This window comes from Bombus fervidus, chromosome 1, assembly GCF_041682495.2.
Source record: "Bombus fervidus isolate BK054 chromosome 1, iyBomFerv1, whole genome shotgun sequence".
In the NCBI taxonomy this organism is placed as follows: domain Eukaryota; kingdom Metazoa; phylum Arthropoda; class Insecta; order Hymenoptera; family Apidae; genus Bombus; species Bombus fervidus.
The window spans coordinates 25,337,641-25,351,113 of record NC_091517.1 but is presented as its reverse complement, the minus strand read 5'-3'; the positions used below and the strand labels follow the sequence as shown (position 1 = coordinate 25,351,113).

Genomic DNA, 13,473 nt, shown 5'->3' with positions numbered 1-13,473 from the left:
CCTCGCTACGCCCTGTTTCCATTCTCCGTTCTTTGCTCGACGCGGTCTAACCCTACTCGGCGTTGCTCCATGACGCTGACGTTTTTCTGTTAAAATCTGCTAAAAAAAAAAAAAGAAGAAAAAACCAGACTCTAGTAACGTTATCTTTCGACCGATTATATTATCGACTGGAATTGTGTCGTTGCATCGAAACCATGTCGCATCGATTACGTAACAGCGACGATCGCGTTCGATTCCTTAAATTCTAGGATTTCTAACAAAAAGACGTCCTTTTCGATCAACTTTTCGTCCTACCTACACGCGTATTTCTGTAATTTTATTTTGATCGAAAAAAACGTTTAAAACGACTGCTTGCCTCCGCTTCGATATCGACGAGCCAATAACCAATCAAAGAACGGAGATAACCTTTGACTCGTGATTACATAAGTACGTTAAAACGGAAAACATTGGAATTTTATGCAAAACAAGCATGATATCTTTGATTATTCAAATCGTATGTATAAACGCTAGATACGTTATTCTTTGTTGGTTTCTGCGAATCCTAAATGCGTAACAACGTTGACATCAAATTGTCGTTTAATTTAACCCGATAACCGACAATGGCGGATTAAACTGAAAAACGTACTTCGTACGAACGTTCAACGTTCGACGATATCCATGCTTTTTCGTTTCGTTTGTTCGCGTCGATTACCTCCGTATTACGTCGTCGTTTGCTGAAAGAGCAGCATCGAAAGCGACGAAATCGTTTCGATAGGAATCGCGCGTATAGCTCGTTGCCATTGAAAAGTTGGAAAAAATTATCCAGACAGATGCAAAACCGAGTGAAACGAAAGAAAAGTGGTTTAACCGAAGCAACGTGCAACGCGACGAAAGTTTACGATGGTGCGCGATCTGAAAGTATTATGCTGCACCACGGGAGGTGCACGATTCGACAGAATCTAGCATGGTAGCGAAGAAGAGGGTACGAAGGGAGAAGAAAGTAAGTAAGAGGGAGAAGGAAGGTACGAACGACCACGACCAAGGTGGAAAAGAGAAACAAGTAGACACCGAAAAAAGAAAGATCGTAGTAGGTAAAAAGCCGCGGTGGTGGTTCCTGGGTCTCGAAGACACGAGTCGTGGTAACAAAGGGCAACCTTATCTCGCGCACGCATCAAAACCGGAACACGAGTCGACATAGCAAGCATATTCAACATACCACGAACCACATAACGTACACATGCATATCTCTACGAGTTCCCCTTCCTTTTTCCCTAGGTTCCAATACGTTAAGCTAAGGCATAAACCCATTGTACCTTTGACTCTGCGCCGCGCGCATTATCCGCGCCTTCCTCCGTCTCCGAAGAAGCGTTTTTTCATATTATTTGGCGAAAGTAGAACGCTCCGTCGTACTCGAATAAAGAGATAGATAATAAATAGACATTGTCCGAAGGCTTTGAGAAGATTGGTAAAACGTAGGTATGGTTTTTTGTCAGTAGGCTAAGGATAGAGGTGCCGTAGAGGACGAGAGTTACGGCAAATTAGCGGAAAGCACTGGGTCACAGCTGGCCGAGCGCGCCCCAATCTACGTCCTGTGATTTAGTGGCGCGCGCTCGAACGACGCACAGACTTCATTACTAAATTACACAATAGCCCAGCCGTCGGTGGATCAATTTTTTCGTGGTTTCACCGAAGCCTCGTTCAATTACCGTGATCCGTGGTTAATCGCAGGGATGCGCGTTCCAGCCGAACTGCCGATCGATTCGAAACCATCCGAATACGCCAACTTTCTTCGGTTAAATTATCGCTGCGAACGTTCAACGATCGCGTGTAACGTTTAAAAAACGGACGTTTACGTATACGCGCTGGTAGTATGCGCTGCGATTAACATTTTTGTTACGCACGACGGTACAGTCGTTTGAAAATTTCGAACAATTTATCGTTGTCCGCTGCATAGTTATATTCAACCCATTTTTTCTCCTTCGTATCATTTTTCATTCCTTTAGCTATATATCGACGCGGTAAGTAGAAAAGAAACGAATAGGACAAGACAGAGAAGAAGCAAGGTTGCGGTATTCGTTATTTCGATAAAACGGACGAAACAACTCGAGTTGTTGTCGACTACGATTTAATACCGTTCTTAGAGAAGCTGTTAACCGTTAATTGAAGCAAACGAGCGATAATTGCCGCGTTACTGGCCACTTTATATCTCGTACGTACGTAGGTACGCGTAAATCGTAGTAACGACGCGTCACGCGCAATCACCCCGATTAATCACGGTCCGAACGATTCCAACGATTCGACTGTTGGTAACTCGCGAATCGCCACGGATATCGCCACTTGAATTCGCGCGATTTTGCATCGTATTATTAGGACGGAACCGTGTAACATGGTCGGTTCGAGTAATCTATAGGCGCGTGACGAGAGAAGAAAGAAGGACGCGACGTAAGATGAGAAAAAGCGATAGGTAGACGGACAGAGGGAGGCAGAGTATTGGGAATTAGCGTGATCGAGAAACGAGCTCGTAAATGAGACAGTCCATACTCGTGTTTGCCGATCCGTTCCGGTTTAGGGGTTGGTTGTGGTGGACTGAAAACGCGGGAGTCGATGGTCGGGGATAGCAGAGAGAAGCGGAGAGTAGGGACGACAAGGTTGAGAGCTAGCGCTTCGGGGTGTACGGGGTTGAAGCAGAGGGAGCCACACGGGTATTAGCATATTAATTTCGCAGAGACTGCGACGCGCAGATAAAGCATCTTAGGTAGGCGAACTTCGGTGATGAATCAAGCTCATACCGCTGGTAATTATTCAGAAAGTTCATCGCCAACGGGCGATCCGCACGGGACGGAACGAAATAAAAATATTTTTCTTTCCAGGACCTCCAGGTAACATCGCTCATCGTTATCCTTCTTTTTCTTCGTCCCCGACGTTTCTTTCCTTCTTTCATGAAAAATCTGCCGCGGCAAGGACGAAAGAAAAAGAAAAAAAAAAAACGAAGAAAAATGGCGAAGACGGGAAGGTAGTTACACGCATTCGACGCGTTTACATCCCGAGAGGATGAGCGGGCTGGCGTGGATCGATCGGAAGGTTGATAAACATCGCGATACGACACGACTATATGTACGTATGTACCTACTTACGCGGTTCTTTTTCGTCTTAGCGAGTACGTAGGTACGCGGCGTATTTACCACGCGGCGTAAACTTAGTTGTACGTTCCGTGGAACGACGTTAATCTATTTACCAGCTGACATACCCTTCTTTTCCCCACCTTCCAAAAACTCTGGTTTCAACCGTCTTTATCAAGCTCGTATTTCATCAGGGGCGTCCGATTATGAGCGAACAAGAAATTAACTTTTTCGCTAATTAACTCCCCAGAGTCACTAACGAACCACAATCAAAGTCAAGTATTGTCTCTTCCTTCCTTTTCGTTATCCCGACAACAGGCGCTCTTCCTTTCGCGAAGCAGAAAATGCAGACAGAAAGGAAGAGCGACGAATTTTTCGAAAAACACCGATTCCTATCGTCTTTCGACTCGTTACACGTATGATTACGCGTGTATAACGTACGCTTGTACGCGTCGAAATAGAAACGTGACGACTAAACGACTTGGATTGTTCCAACAACGAATGGCACTCGGGTAATTCGAACGTTTCGAATTCGAGCAAGCTGAAATCTGTCGGCTGTGAATATTCGAATGTTTCGCGGAACCGTCTGCCTCATAAATATAAATCGACTTTTTCTAATTAACCGCAACGTAACGCGTAAAAAATGCAAAACGAAAATTGTATAAAATCGGTGTAGCCGTAGCAAATGAAAGGATTTATACGCGTAACAAAAGAATCATCTTCGTTAACTCTGATTTACCAAGATTTAGTAGGATATTGCCTACTCTCCTACCTTATTAAGAATCGCCACGGTTTTTCATCCGCTACGTATCGTCGTGCGACGAAGGAACGAGAAAATCGTATGGAGAAAACCGATGCGAAATATTGCACGTACGTACGTACGTATGTATGTATGTATATTGGTTTCGATAGCTGGCTGCATCTTTTTGGTTTTCCCTTCGAACGAACAACTAGGGTTAGATTTGGGTTAGGTTTGCTAGAATCGTAACACGAAACGTGCAAGAATCGAGAGGCAATCGATAGCGAGCACCCACATTGACAGCGTCTACCCTTCTTTCATGCATATGCTGATGTCACCCATATATTTGCCAGGACATGGACGCTAGTGGTTAGACCACCGGTCGATCGAACCGATCGATTCCAAAGAAAAACATTCGAGTACTTGATCTTTTTATCGATCGATTTGGACAGCGTTCCGTTTTACGATCGCGTTCGATGCATCGGCTTCGGCAAAAGTTATACGCAGCGAACGGGCTGTGGCGGAACGCGAAAACACAGGACCGGCTTTTCATACAGCGATTCGGAAGCGAATCAAAGAGCGGCGCGGCACGTTCGAACGTGGACACGGAGTTCTTCTTTTCTGGTAGTACGCTAAGCGATAAACGCCGACGTTGACTCGAGTGGCAGTAAAAAAGGCAGAGATGTCACGAGAAGGAACAATAGGCCACGAAGAGATGCATTGTCGTGGTTGACTTCCAGAAGTCTGTCGCAAAGGAAAGGCTCGCCGCGAGGGAACAGCCAGCTCGTATGAATGCAGCTTTTAATTACGTTCTGAATAGACCAGTCTCGCGTATACGCCTTTATACGAGTCACGATGAACGAGAGTTTGCGATACGGCACACACCCGTAATAATGCGACTCCGCCGCGCCGGTGAACGCAAAAAAAGTTGCGTCTCCGAGCGAGACAAGCCGGTAGCCACTACTACCCCGTAGTCCGTAGCCGGTGGTCGTACGCTCGTTGCTCCTATCTATAGCGCGAATATGCCCGGCTCTATTGCCTTCTGTCTCCTCTCCCCTCTTCGTCTTCCACCTTTTCGTCGCGTCGAACGCTCCGTTTTTCTATCCGCCTTTCGACTTTCCCCTTTCGATCGTCAACATTGTGCGCGTCCGCGTAAATCCAATAATTACATTATTACGTCGGGTATTAAACAATCGTATTTCCCTTCTGCTTCCTGCCATGCTTTCTGCCATGACGCGAACATCTTTTCCCTGGTTCGGAGACAGGGATAACCCAAAGCAAGTTTCCACTTTTTACCGATTTATCGTACCGCGAAATTTTACGATCGTCGTTTACGACCATTACGTTTCGAGGAGTCAAAGTTGACGAAAATTCCGCAAGGTTTTTGTCCCAAGTTACGCCGTAACACCGAGCTCTCGTCCGTTCGTCTGTTTCAATGGTCACGTACATCGTATCCGTTCCACCTTATTTTCTTTCGCGGCAGAAAAGAGAAACTGACTGCAAAACCGACGAAACGAAGGGCGGAGCTCGATGATTGGCAGTCGCAACCGTAGATGCGGCTAAATGCTCGCGTTGACCTCGCGAGTCGAGGATGACGCGGAGATTGAACGATCGAGATGAAAATCCGGGGCAGAGCGGCAACGACGCGACGCTGCACAGCAACCAAGTTGGTTGCGTCGCGTCGCGATGTTGATCACGGGTCGGATTGAACGAGAATCGGAGTGTCCTAGAACGGCAATTGAACGCGTTTAGCAATAACGTTTCGTGTCGTCTCTTTATATAACCGTGTCATCGATGGGACTCGCTCGTCTCTCGATTTACGAGACTCGCGACCGCGACCGTACCGCTGCTGCGATCAGAGTAAAAGAAGGCGGTGGAAGAGAGATAGGGGTAGAGCGCGAGAGAACGATGATCGAAGAAACGCGGAGAGAAGCTTTACGAGGCGACCGAGAACAACCGACCAGGAAAGTAAGGAGGACAACGTTGCGTCGAGATCCGAGCTAATGTTTCATTAAGACGAGCAGCTGCGCCGTCGTCGCTTAACTTATTAAACGACACGCTCTTCTGGAAGGCTGGAAGCACCGGCTATGGAAAACATCGCGCGCCCCAGCTACGATGCCGTTACAGACCACCAAAGGTCTTTTGCAACGCGGTAACGCTCGCGATGACGATGCCAGACTATACTCTTTGCATCGGTACGCGGCTATCTCGCTATTCAAACGCGTTTTCCAACGAGGTGATCGCAAACGACACGCCCGCCAAGCAAATTCGTCCGTTGCGCTTTAACGAGAGTAACCTCGTCTCGAGGAAACGTCAGCATTTTTTCAGGGTCGACGAATCGCGATCTTTCTCGATCGTTCGACCATCACCGATTCAACTTCGGTTTGGTCACGGAGCAACGCTAGTGGAAAGCGGAAAAATCCTTCTACGATTGCCGGAAGCATCTGAATTATCGTCACGCCCTCCTTTACCTTGTTTTAGCAGCGCGGCGCTATTAAAAGGCCGACAATTTCGCGCAACGATTTTCACGCATTGTTCGTTGCCTCGAACGAACTTAAAGGCGTCAATCGCCGGCACGTATCGACGCCGAGTCGTAAAAGCCTGCAGATTTTTTTGGAGCAGGGTAAAAGTGAAACATCGTCAACGTCCCGTATCGTAACGCGTATATGGATGTGCCGCGAACAGCTAGGTAAAACGGTAACTTGGTAACGCAGTAACGCAGGCCCACCTGACTTTCGTAAGCGGATCACGCTCCCTGCTGAGTGCTTTACGGCATCGCTTTTTTCCTGCGCCCACTCCTCCTCCTCTTTCTCCGACTGCTCCGACTCATTCCCTCGACCTCATCCTGCGACTCTTCCACCGCACCGCAACTACCGACGCATGCTAGGTATACCTAGCTGCCTTCCGCTTTTTTCTCGCAAAATACCCTTCGTTTTTTTTTTTTCCTCCCGTTCCATCGGCCGTCGGCGTACGTTCGACCTAACGACTAAATCACCGTGACACGATCCAAAGCTAACTCGAAAGCCAAAATCACGATTTCTTCTAAGCAGAGGCCAGAGACCAGGGACCGGACCGATACGCGAACGAATGTGCTTCGGAGAGAAGAAGGAACGTAAGGGTAAGGGTAAGAAAAAACGACGGCGATTGCGAAGAGTAGCGTATAATAAAGCGTGGTAGCGCGTGGCCGCGCCACTTGCTTATGCGCCGTGTGTCGTCCGACTCCGAAGTCTGTCCCCTGCGAACAAAACCGCCGATATCCACCTACCCTCCTACCTACTCTCTGCTCTCGTCATCCAGCGAGAGCTGTCGCGTAACAACTCGATTCCATATTCCCGCGGCGGTTGTCGCCCCGAAGAAGAATTGAATGAAATAAAATAAAGCTGCGGATTCTGCGTGTTTTATGGGTGAGGATCGCTCCTTCCACGAACCGTCGCTCCGTTATCTACCGGACCGTGTGTGCGAGCACACGCACGCGTTCATCTATCCGTTTACAGCTTATCCCATCGACGTTCCTATAATGCGTATTTTTCTATATCGTTGTGCAAACGATACTATCGACTTCGAGGTATCTTCCTACCGTCCTATTCTCTCGATCCGAATTTTGTTCTTGCGGCGACAAAGTCGCCCAAGACACGCAAAGGCATTGTTGCGCCGAAAGAAACGATTAAACGGTTCGTTGCAACGAGGCGTGACCCGCACAAAGTGAGACGTTTGCCGGCTTTTGAAAGTGACGCGTGGGGTCAATGCGACCGCGTGCCGTCCGAAACCGAAGATTTTTCCACCGATTTCCAAACGTTCCATGTGCCCCGACTTTTCATTGTCGCCAGTAGCGGAACATCGGCTGTCCGGCCGATTGTTCCGCTATATTTGGCAGACGTTCGAAGCTCGTTACGCGATACTCGCCCACTTTGCCGGTCGAACGTACACGCCCACGAAACAATTATGCCGATCCATACCACACGGCGCTTATATCCAGCTGCTGTCTGTTTCCTTCTTCTTTTTCCACCTTTCCCCGTCATTCAAAAACGCTCCCTTCTTCCGTCCGTCCATCGCCATTTAACACACTTTATCGTAAATTGCTCGACCACAGCTCGTTCCGATTTAGAGCGTCTTCGTGAAACCCTCGGAAACGCGCGTTTCGTCGTTCGTTCTTTCTTACGGTCGTTTTACGCCATCGGTCGCATCTATCGTTCACCGTTCAAAAGCGAGTCTATTCTTTGATTCGCTTTCGGTCTGTGTATACGATTCGTCTCTTCTTCTCATCGAGATCGAACGATCGCGCGTGTTTCGGTAAAAAATAGCGGAGCGTTAGAAGGCAGCTAGTCGGTCGAAGAAAACACAAAAACGGAACACAAGTACGATCTCGAGTAACGTCGAAACGGACAGAATCGTAGGACAGGATTTCCGTTTCGAGGTCGATAGTCGTCGACAGTCGTAGCAAACTAAACAGCCGTGAGAACGCGTTTACTTCCGCAAGAAACGAAAATGTTGGCGACCAGTAGGGATGGAGACGAATCGGAGCGACGAAAACGCGAACGCGAACACTTGGAGCTGCTAAGGCGAGGCAAGGCTGACGACCCGAGGGGTGCGCGTGAGGAATCCTTGGGGAATTTAGCGAGAGCGTTAGATCGGACGGCAGTAGCGCGGATAGGGACAGCAGCGGACAAAAGGACAGATATAGATAAGTAGTAGGCGAAAGGAGAGCAACGGAAACGCGTCGTTTTTGGAGGAGAGAGGAAGGTAGGCAGGGTACGCAGGCATAGCGGTAGGCGCGTACGTATACACGGAACGACGCTGGCGTGTGCGATGTGCGCCACAGGAAATGTCAAGATCACGAGGAACCAACTCGGGCTACGACGGCAATATCGCATCTGTCCGATCGCATCTAGCCGACGCGCGCGTTCACCCCTCGCGCGTTCCCTACACTCTATACCACGTCGTCCATATATGTATCTACCTATTTCTCGCTACCGATTACTCTCCACCTAACCCATTGCGAATCTCTCTTCTGCTCTTTCTCTCTTTCTCTTTCTCTCTCCTCTTCTTCTAGATCAACTACGTATGGTCGCGCGTGCTTTTGCCCGTTTAACGTCCAATCCAACTTCCGAGGCACGATCGTTTATCGTATCATCGAAAGAACGATAGTCGCTTGCACTTTGGTCATTTTCTTAAATCGTCGACGCGTCAAGTTTCTTCGAATCGATTCGCTCTATGCGACAGCATCTCGCGCGTGTGAATCGACGTTGTTCGAATAATTAAAATTATCGCGGACGATAAGGGAAAACGTAAGAATGAAGATCGTCGGGCAGCGACAAAAAAATTATCGCCTAAAATAGAAGAAGGAAAGGGGAAACTTGACGGACTATCGATTAGCTGTCGTTTTATCTGGGAAAAGTAAAAGAAGAACAGGCTCTAGGGAACGGGCAAAGTTGAGATGGATCCGAACCGTGGCAGGTTACACGAGAATACTCCTAAAATTGTCTTCGATTCCGTTGGCTTCGTACATAGTTCGAAAACGGTTTATCGCTACAAGCTCGTGAAAGCTACGTACGTAGCGTATACACCCACGTGGCCGAACGGTACGTTGTTGAAAGCGATGAACGATAAGATGCCTAATTCGTAACGTAGCTCTATAGACCTTAATTCAGAAGAGAAAAGATTCGTCGGCTCGTTGTCCCGTCGTTCGAAAACACTCGATCGTTTTTGGGTCGATCCCGCATGCGCTACTATTTAATTAAACGAAATATTGTCATCGTGAGTGGAGGTTTATCGACCTCGTGAGAAGAATTCAACTGGAACGAACGCGTTAAACACCCAGATCGTGCGGTGCCGGTTGCTCTTGTCGCATCGTTTTCTTACCAGCATATCCATAGCGCATCGCGCCTGCCATATTCGCCTGCTTTTCTCTCGATCCTTCTCGAACAGCCACGACAGTTCCAAATTTCCGCGGATGAAATACGATTCGTTGCTAGTTCACGCCCATATTTTCACTCTTCGTTACGAAATATCTAAATAACCGTACATGGAAACGTCCGATTTCTAGCATCGATGCGCGAACGTAGTATCGTTAAGAGCGAAAAGTTTTGAATCTGGCGTCGCTCTTTGTGTCTCGTATGGTATGGAAGAGAGATAGTAAAAAGAGAAAGAACGGGAGATCTCGATTCGAGTCGCGACGAGGACTCGCATTCTGGAACGGTCGGTCAATAGGACCGGGATACGAATCGTCTCGAGACGAAAGGAACAGTTTGGGTGGTCCTCAATTGGACGGGTCCGTTTGCATGTTAGCAAGCAGTCGGCTTAAGCCCGTTGTCCGTTAATTTGCCTTTGAATTGAGGCAATCGTTTAATAACGCGAGCGTTTACGTTCGAACATGCGGACCGTTGTTACTCGTTGAAAAATAACGCGACGGAACGACCGTGCGATCACGCGTCGCCGATCGGTTAACGCGATAAAATAATTCTCAACCGGCCTTCCATGTATCGCCAGGATGTACCGATTTTCGTCCATTTACATCCGACAACGGTTTGCATCGTTTAGACGCGCCGGCGAGCAGATTCGTCGTCGTAGAACGATTCCTAATCTTGAAATTCCTGTATACGTGGCTAGATAACGACTAGAAAGCCGCAGATTTTGGATTGAAACGGGACTCTGCTCGTTCGGAGCAAAGGGAGAGGTTGCCTATTTGGAGAAACAGCGGCTACCAGCCACTCGACTAACGAGATAATTAAGAGTACCGTAGGAGTAGGAGAACCCGGACTTGGGTTTTTTGTTGGTCGCGTGCTGGTGTCGACTCGTGTCGGACGAGATCTCGTTCATCTTTTTCCTTTCTCTCTCGATATTTTTTCTCTCCCGTTCTCTTTCTCCTCGTGCGCTTGTCTATCGTTTGTCGGAATCGTCGTAATCGGCGAATACCGTTCCACGTGGCAAAATCAAAATTCTCGGTAGAAACTTTAACGGAAACTTTTATCGTATTCTCGTGTAAATGGATACAACGGAAAACGAATCATCGTTTCGCAAAGACGAGAAAGTCGGATCAAGATCTACGTCGTACGAACGAAATCAACTTTGACGACGCCGCGAAGAAATCTCTCGATGGTACGAACGACGTATCCTTCCGCGTCAAATAGGTACACTCCTTTTAATATTTTCTTCTCCTGTATTTCCTCCCTTCACTTTGTTCCACTTCTTTTACTCCGTTTTAGCATCTTTTCAAATCGGTCTTTTCATCTCTTTGCTATCGGCCACGTATTAATACGAAAGCCAAAGAGGGGCGGGGAAGGAACAAGAAAAAAAAAAAAAAAAGAAAAAGAGAAGAAAAGGGAGAGAGCTTGATTCAATGCCCCGTCCTTCTCCCTCTGATCTTTCGCGATCCTCTTTGCGGGCAGGTCCCGACTGCTTTGTCTCGAGACACGCGGAAAACTTTAGCCGGAGAAAGAGCTCGGTTTCTTGCCGTGCCTATGTTCCTAGACAATGCACGAACTTCTGTAATTAAAGTTATGTTCCCGTGTCGACGTAAAGTTACGCCAACTTCTACTTGGCTGCTTCTCTGTTCCCCTTTGAGAAGCAACGCGTCCGAGGACCGGTTGTCACTTATAAACTGTCAAGTTCGTTTCAAATCTTATCTGAGCCGGTGGAAACAGTTTTACGAAGAAATCGTGCTTGCCGTTTCCGCGCGAGTATCGCGTCGATGTTCCGATAGAAAGCTCAAATTATCCCGACAAATTTCATTCTCGCCATTCTGCTCCGATTGCGAGAGAAATGGGAAATGAAAAATAAGAGACCAAGAGAATGCAATCGTTCGCATCTTCGCTCGCCATTTTATCAATGTTGAAGTGGTCATCACTTCTATGAAAACTCTACATCTGGTGTTTTAGTGTTCTCAAGCACCGAAGCCATCGACAGCCTATAGACAAAAGACTGCGTCGAAGGCAAACCATAAACTGTACACAGGCAACGTTGGCTTCAGGGTTTTCAGTCATAGGATAACACTATCCAGCCAGCGTGCGAATCTGGATCAGCTCACAATTATATTCCGAACTTTGTATTTACACTTCAGCATTTAAAATATATATTTTCTACCTTACAGTTTATCCACGCGTTTCTTTGTATTCACATACATCCAATAATCTCAACAATCTATATACACACAGTTTGCTGGAAACATTATCTCCATTGTTGGAAGATCGAAAGATCGGCGAGCAGGCGTACGGCGAGTTTCGAGGTCGATGATAATAAGCATCGCTTGGAAAAGCCGACGCGTGGTTGGAACTGAAAAAAAAAAAAAAAAGAAAGAAACCCTAGCAGCTACGTAGTATACGTATGTACGTACATATGTAACCAAGTACGAGTATATAGCTATGCGAGAAAGAGGGAAGAAGAGAGAGGCAGAGGAAAGCGAGAAAGCAAAAAAGGAAGGCGAGAGAGCAAAGCGCGGAGATGGTCCAGGTATTTGCGAGATAGCGACGCCGTGTGAGATAAGGGTGCTCGGCTTGGAGTCCCGAAGGAAACGTCTTTTGCCTTTTCGCGAACATTCGCCGAAAACGAGCAAACCCGTCTGTCGGAGAATATGATTTCTTCTGTACATTCGGAATGGCAATTGCGTCGCTTATACTCCGCTCACTCTATCTGCTGTTTTAATAGATTATTATCGCGCGGCTTTCCACGTAACCGCTAACACCGTTTACCTCTATGGTTTCCCTGACTCAACGCCATTTTCGTAGCTTTCCGTTGCTCCTTCACAGTCATTCTCGCAACCTCCGATTCCGCTTTACTTCCACCTTTTAGTTTCTCCTTACGACGGTTACTCCTGCTATGCGAAGTTACCTACGTGTACCTAAGTGCACGCGTTCAGGTGACGCGATGCCTCGCGCGGATATCATCGATCGTAAAAGTTTATTCGTTCTCGAAGCTCGCACGTCGTTTCGGGCATAATTTCGCAGAGAAATGAAATATATATATATATATATGCATCGAAGGAAAGGAATAACGAGATTGTGACCAAGAGAGCGGAAGAGCGAGAGCGAGAAAGGGGGAAGAAGGAAAGGTGAAAGAAGGCGAAGAAAAGGTTGGGGTTGGCGCGGCAAGGCGGAGCGTGGAGGTGGCGAAGGCGGGGCGAGCCAAGTTTCAGAGGCGTGATGTATCGACGGAATTTCAAAGTACATAAAAAGATAGGGTACACAGGAGGTACTGCCGTTCCCGAGAAATTGCACTTCGGGTACGCGCGCTTCGGTCTCGTCGCGTGTCCTAACTCCTCGAGCTCTCTCGCAGCTGTTCGTTTTCGTTCCGGATTTCAAACGGTTCGTCGTCGTTGTGGTCGTTACTCGAACGATTTTTGTCGTCGACGGTCTCTCGTTTAGAAAGAAACGCGGCTCTTTTCACGGTGAAAAAGCAGGTTGCACGCGCCGCGATCCGATTTTCGATCGAGATCGATCCGTATCGAGTCAAAACCGGAGGAATGGTGGCCGCGCAGGAAGAACAGAGATAAGAACGCGATGCATAATCCATCGGAAGGGATGAGAGGTCGAAAGCGTTGGTGGTGAAGGAGGTGGTGGAGGGTGCGATGGTTCGGAGCAAGTGGCAAGGAGGGCAGGAGAAGTTAGGACGCGGGAAAGGAGGCAGTGGGCAAGAGGGTGGCCG

General features: G+C 47.8%; 1 long non-coding RNA gene across 1 annotated transcript; it reads left to right on the top strand.

Moving 5' to 3' along the window:
• Positions 1–419: 419 nt before the first annotated feature.
• On the top strand, positions 420–11,887 carry LOC139991096 (uncharacterized). The gene is made up of 3 exons (XR_011800733.1): positions 420–2,773; positions 2,850–3,101; positions 11,730–11,887. It is a non-coding gene; the product is annotated as an uncharacterized lncRNA (long non-coding RNA).
• The last annotated feature ends 1,586 nt before the right edge of the window (positions 11,888–13,473 follow it).